This window comes from Marmota monax, unplaced genomic scaffold (assembly GCF_021218885.2).
Source record: "Marmota monax isolate L192 unplaced genomic scaffold, Marmota_monax_Labrador192_F-V1.1 WCK01_AAM20220418_F8-fsc00908, whole genome shotgun sequence".
Classification (NCBI taxonomy): domain Eukaryota; kingdom Metazoa; phylum Chordata; class Mammalia; order Rodentia; family Sciuridae; genus Marmota; species Marmota monax.
The window spans coordinates 88,874-102,384 of NW_026693229.1; positions in this window are offsets into that span (position 1 = coordinate 88,874).

Consider the following 13,511-nt stretch of genomic DNA (forward strand, 5'->3'; position numbering starts at 1 on the left):
TGTTTGCTTAGTCCAAAGCCTTCAGTTCAGACAATGGTAGAGGAAGAAGAAGACATAATGATTCAAGTAAAAGAGAAGGTCTCTCAAGTTAGTCAGACAGAGGAAAAGATTCAAGTAAAAGAGAAGGCCTCTCAAGCTAGTCAGACAGAGAAAGAAAGTGTAAAACAGAAAAAGCCATCAGGGGGAAAGTTACAACAGGAGACTGCTACTAACACCTTTCTATCACCAGAGGGTGTAAGTGTCCAACCAACAGCACCACCTCTACAGGAGACTGCTACTAACACCTTTCTATCACCAGAGGGTGTAAGTGTCCAACCAACAGCGCCACCTCCATATGCTGGGAGGCCCCCAACCCCCGCAGTTGATAGTTGGGATCCTGAGACAAGGTCTCAAATATTAACATGCCCTGTATTTGAGGCAGGAGGGCAGCGATTTTACCAAGTTTTAAATTTCAAAACAGTGAAGCAGCTAAAAGAGGCTGTAACAACCTATGGTCCTCAAGCACCCTTCACTGTAAGCATGGTCGAATCCATTAACAACTTGAACATGACGCCAGCAGATTGGGCTAATATGTGTAAAGCTGTGCTAAATGGAGGACAATACCTGTTATGGAAGGTTGCCAATGAGGAATTTTGCAAGGACACGGCTAGGCAAAATGCAGCAGCTGGTTATCCTCAGAGAAATCTAGATATGTTGTTAGGAAAGGGACCTTATGAGGATCAGCAGCAACAAATTGCATATGATCCTGGCGTATACGCACAAATTGCTGCAGATGCAATTAAGGCATGGAAGACTTTACAAGGACATGGAGGTTTACAAGGTCAATTATCTAAGGTCATACAAGGAGCTAATGAACCTTATGCTGAATTTGTAGATAGGCTTATTCAAACAGCTACCAGAGTTTTTGGGAATACAGAACAAGCAATGCCATTACTAAAACACCTGGCTTATGAGCAAGCGAATCGTTGGTGCAGAGATATCATTAGACCATGGAAACATGAAGATTTAAACACATATATTAAATTATGTAGAGACATTAATGAACAAGAGCAAGTCGTGGCAGCTGCAGTAAAACAGGCTTTAGATGCCAGAGACATTAATGAACAAGGGCAAATTGTGGCAGCTGCAGTAAAACAGGCTTTAGATGCCAGGCCAAGAACATGCTACAATTGTGAACAAACAGGACATTTTAAAAGGAATTGCCCCATTGGAGGAGGGTTTAACAAAACTAGGTATCAAAGGAGTAGAATACCAGGTATTTGCCCACGATGCCGTAGAGGGAGACATTGGGCTAATGAATGCCGTTCTCAAACCACCATAGAGGGTACTCCATTATCAAAAAACGAACAAGGACCAGGTGTTTATCCACGATATCGTGGAGAAAGGCATCGGGCTCCATTGCCAAAAAATGGACAGGGGGGCCCAATGCTCCGGGGCCCCAAACCACAAATATACGGAGCACTGGAGGAACCCAGCAACCCCATCAGGGTAGTGCCCAGGACACATTGTCCATCAGATCCCTCATCAGACAAACCAGAGGGAGCGCAGGGTTGGACATCTGCGCCTCCGCCAGAGCAGTACTAACTCCAGAGATGGGAGTTCAAATCATTCCCACAGGGGTGAAAGGACCTCTTCCCAAAGGAACAGTAGGCTTATTATTGGGACGCAGCTCTTCTACTCTAAAAGGACTTATGATAAGTCCTGGGGTAATTGATCCCGATTGCCACAGTCTGGCTGGGCACAAAATCACGAGCCACCACACAGCTTGTAGATTCAAACAGCAACTCTTTATTCCCGAACTCACACCAGCCGTCTACAATCACGTTCTGGGGAAATCCACGTTCTCTCCCAAATCCACGTTCTCTGCCCAAATCCCCCTCCACTGGGCTTCTATCTCCAAAATATACTGTCTGAATCCCGTGAGAACTCAAGGGGAACTCAGGCAGCAGGATACGCCCTATTCCCAGCAGGAATAATCTTAAACCTTAAACCTGGAACCTAAACTGGGAACGCCCTAAACAAGATTATCTTAAAACCGGGAACACCCTAATCTGCCTTGGTCCTTGAGCAAGGTTAAGTACATTCAATGTCACTGCAACATGGGGTACGCTGGCAAGGAAATTGTCATACTTACTTGGCTAATGGCTCCCAGCATCTCCCCCCTTCTGATTAATTAAACAACAAGCAATGTGGCTTAAGGACCGTGCCTGGTAGGTTGTCCAATTCAACATATGGTTCTTACCCGTCATCGGAAAACTGACCTTTAGGCGTCAGCCTCCTGTCTTAGGTTGATACCACTGCAATTGGATCATACCCGTCACTGACTACCGGTCCAGCATAAGCCATTGGCCCCCAAATTTTAGACCATCACTAGCAGAAGGGAGGAGGATACAGAAATGCCACGACACCAAGCCAATTGACGGCTCCTTGGGAAAATTTGCATCACTGGTGACACCATCAGCAAAGATATGTCAGCACTACCACAATTAACATGGAGTGCGCTGGCAAGGAAATAAAAATTGCATCACTGGTTAATCACTGTCACAGATGTAAGAATGGCCAAGCTGGAGTTCTGGATATCAGCTGTTATGGATTTGAGTCAAATCATCTTCTTTTCGATCTGTAGAAACTGTTTTAGTTAATCTCTCTGGAATCCAAATGGGCTGCTGTTCTCCCTGTGGAAACACACAAACAGAACCCCGACTCCAGACAATCACTGGGTCAGGACCTTTCCATTGTCCTGTTAGAATATCTTTCCAAAGTACCTTAGGCTTATGTACATTTTTTGGATACATATGCCTTTCCGCAGCACTAAGTCCTGATGAATCCAAATTTAAAAGTTTAGAGTAAAAAGGGTTATTTTAAGTTTATCTATGGGGGATATATACCCCTTTCCAATTCCCTCTTTTTGCTTTAATAAGTATGTCTGTATCTAATAGTTGTCTTAGCTTTTTGCATTTTCTATCTGTGTAATACCTTACTTGACATTTTCAACCATTTTCTATCTTATTTCTATCTTCTAGTTTTTTTTTTCCTAAGGTTTGTATTTTTACCCTTAGTTGCTTATTTTCCTCCTAGTTTTTTTTTTGTTTTTTCCTATTTTGTGGGTTTAAAATTCTTGTCTTCCTACATTTTTTTAATCTTCCTACATCTTCTTTATCTTTTTTCTTTTTAACTTTCTATACTTCTGTCTTTAAAGTTTTTCACTTCAAATTTTTAATCTTCTTTATCTAAATATCTTTTATCCTATTATCTTCCCATTTTTTTTAAGTAATGCCTTTAAGATTAACTAGGCTTCGAATGATGCAATAAAGCAATCTTTTTTCCGCCATGAAGGTATCTCGACCACCTTCAATTTAACCTTTTAAAGCCTTTTAATTATCATCTATACTGTACTTTTAAATGTACTTTTTCACCACCTACAACTTCACTCTTTTAAACGAGGCTTAGATTCTGTTTAAATCGCTTTAATGTTAGTTTACATGGCTGCCCTTCAACCAAAGGCTTTTTTTTTTTAACTCCATTGAGAAGCTTTGTCTCAATCTGCCATGTACAAATATCTTTTTCTTCTTTCTTCCTTTCTCAAGCTTTTAAAGTAAGTCTAGTTTCCTCAAAATCTTTTTAAATGGCATTTTACAACTTTTTACTTTACCACACAGAGATTATCTCATCTAGAAACATTTCTTTTTCCTTTAACCTTTTATATTAAAATATATTTCCACATCTTGAATCTTTTTCTATCTCTTTTTTAACCGTTAACCCTTTTTATAAATTTACATTCTGAAACAACTCTTATAAAATTTCTGATTTAGACAAATTACTCCACTTTAATAAGATGAAAGACTTTCATGTTTTTTATGATACTATAATATTATAATTGAAACCCAACTGAAACTTCTTATACTCTTTGTATATAAATTACACATGATAGAATCTTAACTCTTAGTAACCTTGTTTTAGCAAAGACACAGACACAAAGCAATATTAAACATTTTTCCATTTACCAATTTATGAAAACACACATAATGTTTAAATATATTAACTTATGGGACTTAATAAGTAAAGAGTACTTGATTTCATATTTAGTGGTTGATATTTTAACACTTTAGCTTTGTAAATTAATCAGATGTCTGTAAAAACCAAGATCTTAGACAAATGTAGTTGAGGAAAAATTCTTCTACAGGATACCATGATGGTCCCATTGATATACTTAATAATTTGTCTTTAAAAAGCCATGTGCTACATTTTTGTATTGTATCAACATATGCCCTAATTGTTCTTGGTCTCACTGGGGTGCCTCCTTCCTCTAACAATTTCTCTTGCTCGGAGGCGAACAACTTCAAACCTTGAGTCAACCATTTTCCCCAGTTTGCCTGAGAAAGTTCTAGGAACAGGCAACTTGAAATAAAAACAAAATAAATCAAAACAATAACACATTGTTTTTTGAATTGGTCACCCATTCTTTCGCTCTTCTTCAGGGGTGAGAAATTTCACTTACCTCTAAGCTTCAGAAGTTCCTCGTACGGGCCACCAAATGCCACAGTCTGGCTGGGCACAAAATCACGAGCCACCACACAGCTTGTAGATTCAAACAGCAACTCTTTATTCCCGAACTCACACCAGCCGTCTACAATCACGTTCTGGGGAAATCCACGTTCTCTCCCAAATCCACGTTCTCTGCCCAAATCCCCCTCCACTGGGCTTCTATCTCCAAAATATACTGTCTGAATCCCGTGAGAACTCAAGGGGAACTCAGGCAGCAGGATACGCCCTATTCCCAGCAGGAATAATCTTAAACCTTAAACCTGGAACCTAAACTGGGAACGCCCTAAACAAGATTATCTTAAAACCGGGAACACCCTAATCTGCCTTGGTCCTTGAGCAAGGTTAAGTACATTCAATGTCACTGCAACATGGGGTACGCTGGCAAGGAAATTGTCATACTTACTTGGCTAATGGCTCCCAGCACCCGATTATGAAGGTGAAATAAAAATTATAGCCAGTTCTCCAAAGGGTATATCAGTAATTTCACCAGGAGATAGAATAGCACAGTTACTAATAATACCCAGCCTACATGATAAATTTTCCAGTCGTACTGTAGAAAGAGGTTCCAAGGGATTAGGCTCCACAGGTGTAGATTGGGCTATGCTTTCTTTAAATTTAGATTCTCGCCCCATGCTAAAACTAAATATTCAAGGACATGAATTTAATGGGCTACTGGATACAGGTGCAGACCTTAGCATCATCTCTCGTCAAGAATGGCCAAAACACTGGCCATTACAACAAGCCACTCAAACGCTTCGAGGCCTAGGAGTGGCGACTAATCCCCATAGAAGTGCAATGGTATTAGATTGGAAGGATCCTGAAGGATGTGAAGGAACTATACAGCCATATGTATTGGATCATCTTCCCGTAAATTTATGGGGACGAGATGTCCTAGATCAATTAGGTTTGACATTAACAAATAACATCAACCAAAATGCACCCACTATTATGACTAGACAAGGTTTTAGGAAAGGAAAAAGATTAGAAAAACAAGAACAAGGTATAGCAGCACCAATACAAATAGATCAAGGAACAGACAGACATGGGTTGGATTTTCAGAAAGGGCCACTGAGACAATCAAAATTACTTGGAAATCAGAAAGACCAGTATGGGTTCCTCAGTGGCCCCTGACTAAAGAAAAGATACAAGCAGCCCATGACCTGGTCAAACAACAATTAGCAGAAGGACATATACAACCTTCTGTATCTCCCCATAATACTCCCATTTTTGTCATCAAAAAGAAATCTGGTAAATGGAGATTATTGCAAGATTTAAGAGCCATTAATAATGAGATGGTTATTATGGGACCTGCTCAATCAGGGATTCCTCAGTTGTCTGCTTTGCCAAAAACCTGGTATGTTTTAGTTATAGATATTAAAGATTGTTTTTTTTCAATTCCAATTCATCCTGAGGATAGTCCACGTTTTGCATTTACTATTCCTGCACTGAATCATGAAGGTCCTGATCAGAGATATGAATGGAAAGTACTCCCTCAAGGGATGGCTAACACCCCAACTATGTGTCAAATTTATGTTAACAAAGTAATCCAGCCACTTAGAAATCAAAATCCTGAACTACAAATATTTCACTATATGGATGATGTATTATTAGCACACAAAGATAAAAACACATTGCTAGAATGTTATGCCACACTTACAAACTTATTAAAAAATTATAACCTAGAGATAGCAATAGATAAAGTACAATTAAATTTTCCAATTAATTATTTAGGAGTTCTATTATCCTCAACCATGGTCCGTCCACCAAAAATTCAAATACGAGTAGATCAACTCAAATCACTTAATGACTTTCAAAAGTTATTAGGAGACATAAATTGGATAAGGCCTTATTTAGGTATACCAACAGGAGAGTTGGGACCTTTATTTGATATCCTAAAAGGTCCATCAGATCCAAATTCACCCCGAATGTTAACGCCTGAAGCAAGAAAGGCATTAAAAATCATTGAAACATATATGGAAAATATGCATTTGGATAGAATTGATATAAGTTTGCCTTTATTATTTATTGTACTACCAACAAAAAATATTCCTACAGGAGTATTTTGGCAAGAAGGTCCATTATTATGGATACATTTATCTTATTCTCCTAACACTATTCTTACTAGGTATCCTGAGGCTGTAGGACAATTAATACTCAAAGGAATAAAAGCAGCAAAGGGAGTGTTTGGAATTTCTCCCAATAAAATTATTACTCCATATACTATGAATCAAATTGATGAGTTAGCTAATGAGTTAAATACTTGGGCAATAATCATGTGCAAATCTAATGTTTCATTTGATAACCACTTACCATCTAATCCTTTATTGTCTTTTTGGTCATTGCATCCTGTAATTTTTCCAAAAATGACAAGAAAAACACCTATCATGAATGCTCCAAATATATTCACTGATGGGTCAAATAATGGTACAGCAGCAGTAGTTACCCCTGATCAAACATTTACATTTTTAGTACCCAAACAATCAGCTCAAAAGGTAGAGCTTAATGCAGTTTTACAAGCTTTTGTGATGTTTAAAGATTCTGTATTTAATTTATTTTCTGATAGTCAGTATGTAGTTAATGCTATAGTATCTCTTGAAGATGCTGGTAGGATTTCCCCTTCTTCTACTGTTTTCTCTTTGCTTTCCACTATACAAAGTCTAATCTGGGACAGAAAAGATCCATTCTTTATAGGACATATCAGGGCACATACAGGATTGCCTGGAGCCCTTAGTTTGGGCAATGATTTAGCAGATAAAACTACACATGACATACATATTTTCTCTACACTAGAAGAAGCTATAAATTTTCATAAAAAGTTCCATGTCAATGCTAATACTTTACAAAAGCATTTTAAAATAACTAAGGAAAAAGCTAGACAAATAATAAAACAATGTCAAAATTGTGTGACCTTTTTACCACAAGTTAATCTTGGAGTCAATCCTAGAGGATTGATACCTAACCATATTTGGCAGATGGACGTCACACACTTGCCAGAATTTGGAAAATTAAAATATTTGCATATTACAGTTGATACTTCTTCTGGATTTTTGATGGGCTCCCTTCATGCTGGAGAAAAAACTAAAGATGTTATAGCTCATTGCTTACAAAATTTTGCCACTGTGGGTGTTCCAAAACAGTTAAAAACAGATAATGCCCCTGGTTATACTTCTACCTCTTTTAAACAATTTTGCTCAACATTTGGCATTACTCATATAACAGGAATCCCATACAATCCACAGGGACAAGGCATAGTTGAAAGAGCTCATCAAACTATTAAAATGTACTTATTAAAGCAAAAAGAAGGAATTGGGAAGGGGTATATATTCCCCAAAGATAAACTTAAAATAACCCTTTTTACTCTAAACTTTTTAAATTTGGATTCATCAGGACTTAGTGCTGCGGAAAGGCATATGTGTCCAAAAAATGTACATAAGCCCAAGGTACTTTGGAAGGATATTCTAACAGGACAATGGAAAGGTCCTGACCCAGTAATTGTCTGGAGTCGAGGATCTGTTTGTGTGTTTCCACAGGGAGAACAGCAGCCGATTTGGATTCCAGAGAGATTAACCAAAGTCCTGACCCAGTGATTGTCTGGAGTCGGGGGTCTGTTTATGTGTTTCCACAGGGAGAACAGCAGCCGATTTGGATTCCAGAAAGATTAACTAAAGCGATTTCTACAGACCAAAAAGAAGATGATTTGGCTCAAATCCATAACAACTGATATCCAAAACTCCAGTTTGGCTATTCTTACATCTGCAACAGAACCAGGATGCTTTTTTCAATATCTATTTTGTTATTGCCCTTTGCCATATCATGAAGTTCTATTTTGTTTTTTGAGCTCATACAGACCTAGGTTAATGTTTTGCTGATCAGTTCTATTTTTTGACTATAGAGTTTTTAAACATTGCAATGGAGATTTCACCTGTAAAAAGTTATAAGGCCTTTACTATAATGTTATGTGTTGTATGTATTATATTATGTGTGCACACTTGTGTTTTGTGTTATATGTTTGAATGTATGTATGTCCATATATCATATATGATGAGCGCTCATGATAAAATGGATCCAAATATTTTTTTTCACGTGATTTATATGGTTTAATTTAAATTGGGTAAACAACTGTTGAGGATTGTTTTAATATGTAAACAAAAAAGAAGGTTAACAGATCTGTTTGTTTACTTTCACCTTTCCTTTTCATTATATTTAATAATTCTCTTAAAGATAATGTAAATTGTTAAGAAAATTGTTTTCTTTTAGTGCCTTCTGTAATGTTACATAATTTTTTCTTTAGCCATTATTGCCAGAATTCCTATCTTCATCCCAGTGCTGGTGAAGTCAAAGATAAAACCAATCTACAGCTTCTACAATATCCATCACTGAACTGCTTGCCGAACTTGCCTGGACACATTGTGAGCTCACCTGTATGCATTGTGAACTATCTGTTGGTGCAGTGACTTGTGGTAGTGTTGGGGTATTTTTGCTGATGATGTCACCGGTGGTACAATTTTTCAAAGGAGCCCTCAATTGGCTTAATGTCATGGCATTTTGCATCCTCCTCTACTAGTGATGGTCTAAAATTTGGGGGCCAACAGAGGTGAGGCAAAGAACCTCACCCCCCCACTGGTGCAAAGGCCTATCCACAAGTATGGCTGTATGCTGGACCGGTAGTCAGTGACAGGTATGATCCAATTGCAGTGGTACCAACCTAAGACAGGAGGCTGACGCCTAGAGGTCAGTTCATCCGATGACGGGTAAGGACCATATGTTGAATTGGACTGCCTAACAGGCACGGTCCCTAAGCCACATGCTTGTTGTTTAAACAGAGAGGGGGAGATGTTGAGAGCCACAGCCAAAGGGGCCCCAGCAAACTTCCAGCTGCCAGCAAACTTCCAGCTGCTGGCTGATGATTGGCTCACAGCGGCCCCAGCAACATCTAGCTGATTGCCCCAGCAAACTTCCAGCTGCCAGCAAGTAGGCTGCATTTTACTGTGATCACAACTTGTTCCCTCCACTGCCACTGGACATCTAATGGTGTGGAAGGAAGCAATGAATAATGCAGAAAGCAATAACCAAAGAGTACAGGAAGACCGGGTTTTTTGCTACTGAGAAGTACTGTTGAAGTTGCATAGATATTAAGCATGAACACTTTTCTTGTAAAGACTTGAATTCAAATGTATACAGAGTGCTGGGTGCCCATTTATATATTTCTTTTATAATCCTCTTTTCTTTTCAAAAGGTGTCCAATCAATATAGACCCACAAAATCTTACATGTGTTTTTGAATTTCTACTTGTGAACCTCTCAGAGGATCTGGACCTGCAGCCCATACTCTTTGGCCTGTTCCTGTCCATGTACCTAGTCACAGTACTTGGGAACCTGCTCATCATTCTGGCTGTCATCTCTGACTCCCACCTCCACACCCCTATGTACTTCTTCTTCTCCAGCCTGTCCTTGGCTGACATTGGTTTAACCTCCACCACAGTCTCAAAAATGATTGTGAACATCCAAACTCACAGCAGAGCCATCTCCTATGTGGGCTGCCTGACACAGATGTCTTTCTTTCTCATTTTTGCATGTATGGATGACATGCTTCTGACTGTGATGGCCTACGACTGGTTTGTGGCCATCTGTCACCCCCTGCATTATCCAATCATTATGAACCCTCGACTTTGTGGCTTCTTAGTTCTGGGGTCTTTTTTGATTAGGCTTTTTGAATCACAGCTGCACAATTAGATTGCATTACAGTCTACCACCTTGAAAGATGTTGAAATTTCTAATTTCTTCTGTGATCCCTCTCAAGTCCTCAGTCTTTCCTGTTGGGACTCCTTCACCAATAACCTAGTCATGTATCTTGTTGGTGCCATATATGGCTGTTTCCTCCTCTTAGGGATCCTTTTCTAATATTATAAAATTTTTTCCTCCATTTTGAAGATCTCATCCTCAGGTGGGAAGTACAAAGCCTTCTCCACCTGTGGGTCTCACCTGGCAGTTTTTTGTTTGTTTTATGGAATAGCAATTGGAGTGTACCTTGGTTCAGTTCTGTCCCATTCTTCTAGAAAGGGTGCAGTGGCCTCAGTGATGTACACAGCTGTCATTCCTATGCTGAACCCCTTCATCTACAGCTTGAGAAACAGGGACATTAAAAGTGCCCTAAAGAAGCTCCTTAGTAGGGTAGTCTAATCTCATTATCAGTGACATATATTTCATTTTTAATTTGGAAAACCAATGAAGTTTAACACTGGTACCTGTAAATCTTGCCTCTTTGGTTACATTATTTTGTAATTTAATAGCCTTAATTTCTCATGTTTCACAGTGGAATTGTAGTTATAAGGTTGGGAGAAGAGACTAATGGAGAGTTTAGAATTGAGTATAAAGGTTCAGATAGGAAATGAGAAAAATTTTAGCCCTTTATGATGGTGATAGTTTTCCAACAACCTTAATGTTATTAATGATATTGAAGTGCAAAGTTAATAATGACTAAAACTATACATTTTAGTATATTTCAGCACCATAGAAAATGTAAATTAATATTGGACAGATCTTGAATTTATAAAAAGCGATTAACATGAATATAAAAAGAAAATGTAGTACAAAGAGAAGGGTGTAGGCAAAAATTATGATTTGGTTTGAGGCACATTGTAGAAATCACATTACTCCAGACTGCAGTGACATTTGGAAAATTTATTCATCATTAAACTCATCTTTTCCATAGTGATGGGATTTTTTATTTGAATAATACCACAATGACCCAATATTCATTAAGTTCCACACCACCTGTGGTGCTGTGTTTTGGAGATGAGTGCTATTCTCCCAATTTCCATTAAGCAGTATGGGCACAGAGAGGTGGAGAGACTTGCACCTATTCTGCACATAATGTCAGGTCAGTGATACAGGGCTAACATGTTCACTTCCCGCCTCTCATCCCCGGTTGCTCTCTTTTCTACTGAAGCCAATAGAAATAATGTTCATAACACCAGAGGAAAATTCTTGGTGATTTATGGTGGAATTTTATTAATCAATAGACTGCAGTGATACTGCCATAATAGGTCATCAGAATAGAGGATGTGATGGAAAATGACTGATTTTTTTTAAAAATTTGGACAACAAATGTAACTTTTTTATAGTAAAATTGAATATACAAAATGTTAATAGTTAAAGAAATATCCTCCTACATATTATATGGAAATTCCCTTGTGTGATATGAAGAGAGGGACAAGATGTTTTAAAGGATTGTTGTAATAATAAACCAATAAACTAAATGATATCCCTTCCTCAAATTAAATGCTTTGCTCAGTTATAGCATTTATTGTACAGGTATGTACTTCAAAAACAGAATTAAATACACATGTTGATGTAAACCAGTACATATTGGGGGCAATAGATATGTTGTATAATAGCTAGACAGATATTTCTTGGTAAGATTCTATAAAAACTGTTTATGGATACATAAATTAATTGACATGGAAGCATTGTGAGGAAAATCCACTTACAAAATTCCTTATACTATTTTCCTTTGGAGAAGAGGTGTGTAGGAGAATGAAATCATGCAGAGATACCAAGAACTGAAATTTCATTGGTAATTATCTAAATATCTACAAAATATTAGTTTTGATGCAAATATGAATTAACTTCCACATTTAATATAGGTATTTGGGCTAGGCATGGTGGTGCTTTCATATATATATATATATATATATATATATATATATATATATATATACTACATACATACACACCCCCACACACATAAAATGTACATATAAGCATATTATATATATATATGGTCTTCTTAATATCAGTAATAAGTAATATTAATTGGCTGTTTCTGAATAACATAAATATTTTAAGGTCATTATTTTTAACACAGGTATAAGAATGGACCAAAAGAACTTCACAGGCATCCCAGGGGCTCCAGAGACTGAGACAGGAGGATCAAGAGTTCAGAGCCAACCTCAGCAAGTTAGGGAGGACCTAAGCAACCTAGCAAGATTCTCTTTAAATAAAATATAAAAAATGCTCAATGGTTATGGCCCCTGAGTTCAATCTATAGTACAAAAAAACCCTAAAACCAAAAAAATCCAACCAAATAATTCACAAGCAGATGTTATGATTAAGTTGTTAGTGTGTGAAGCCAAAGTACCTAGATATTTCAAATATTGACAGGTCAATATGTTGTTAAAAAGGATTGAGTATCACTACTGTACTCAATTTAAGAGATTTAATAAAAATTTTCTTCTTTCCCTATATGGAGCAAGAGTAGATGAAGGGGATTGAGGGGAGGGAAGAAAGGAGAGACAGGGGTAGTATGAGGGAACAAAATTGACAAAACTATGCTATGTTCATTGCAAATATGCCACAATGAATTCCACTTTTGTGTATAATTATAGTGTGTTAAAAAAACAACAGAGAGGAGACCAGTAGAGGAAGAGGATGAAGGTGAGAGAGAAGGATAAGGAAAGGGGAGGTCCTGAGGAATGAGACTGAAAAAATTATGCTATGTGCATGTACAAAAAAATTTCACAATGAGTTTTAGTGTTGTGTGTAATTATAATGCACCACTCAAACCACAAAATTAATAAAAACAATTAAAACAGTCATATAACTTAAGTAATTGTTTTTCTCCTTTTACACATGAGCAAATTGCCCAGGTGTGTTTATACTATTTCCTGTTATTTTCTCTTTTGCCTTTTTCCCCCTAGTTGAATCAGAATGTGGTCTGGCAAAATAATGGATTAGACTTGCCTTCAGGTCTCTCAAGTAAGCAAGTAGCAGTCCCTATAGTAGGACGTATTGACCAGAAAGTCCATTAAGTAGGTGTATGAAAGTTAGCACCCAAACTCTGGGGCTTAGCACATTCCCAGGTGTCAAAGTCTCCAACTACAAAATGGAGGGTTTATGGGGAGAAAAATAAACTAACAACAACAACAACAACAAAAACAACCAAAAAGATAAAGAAAAAAGGAAAAG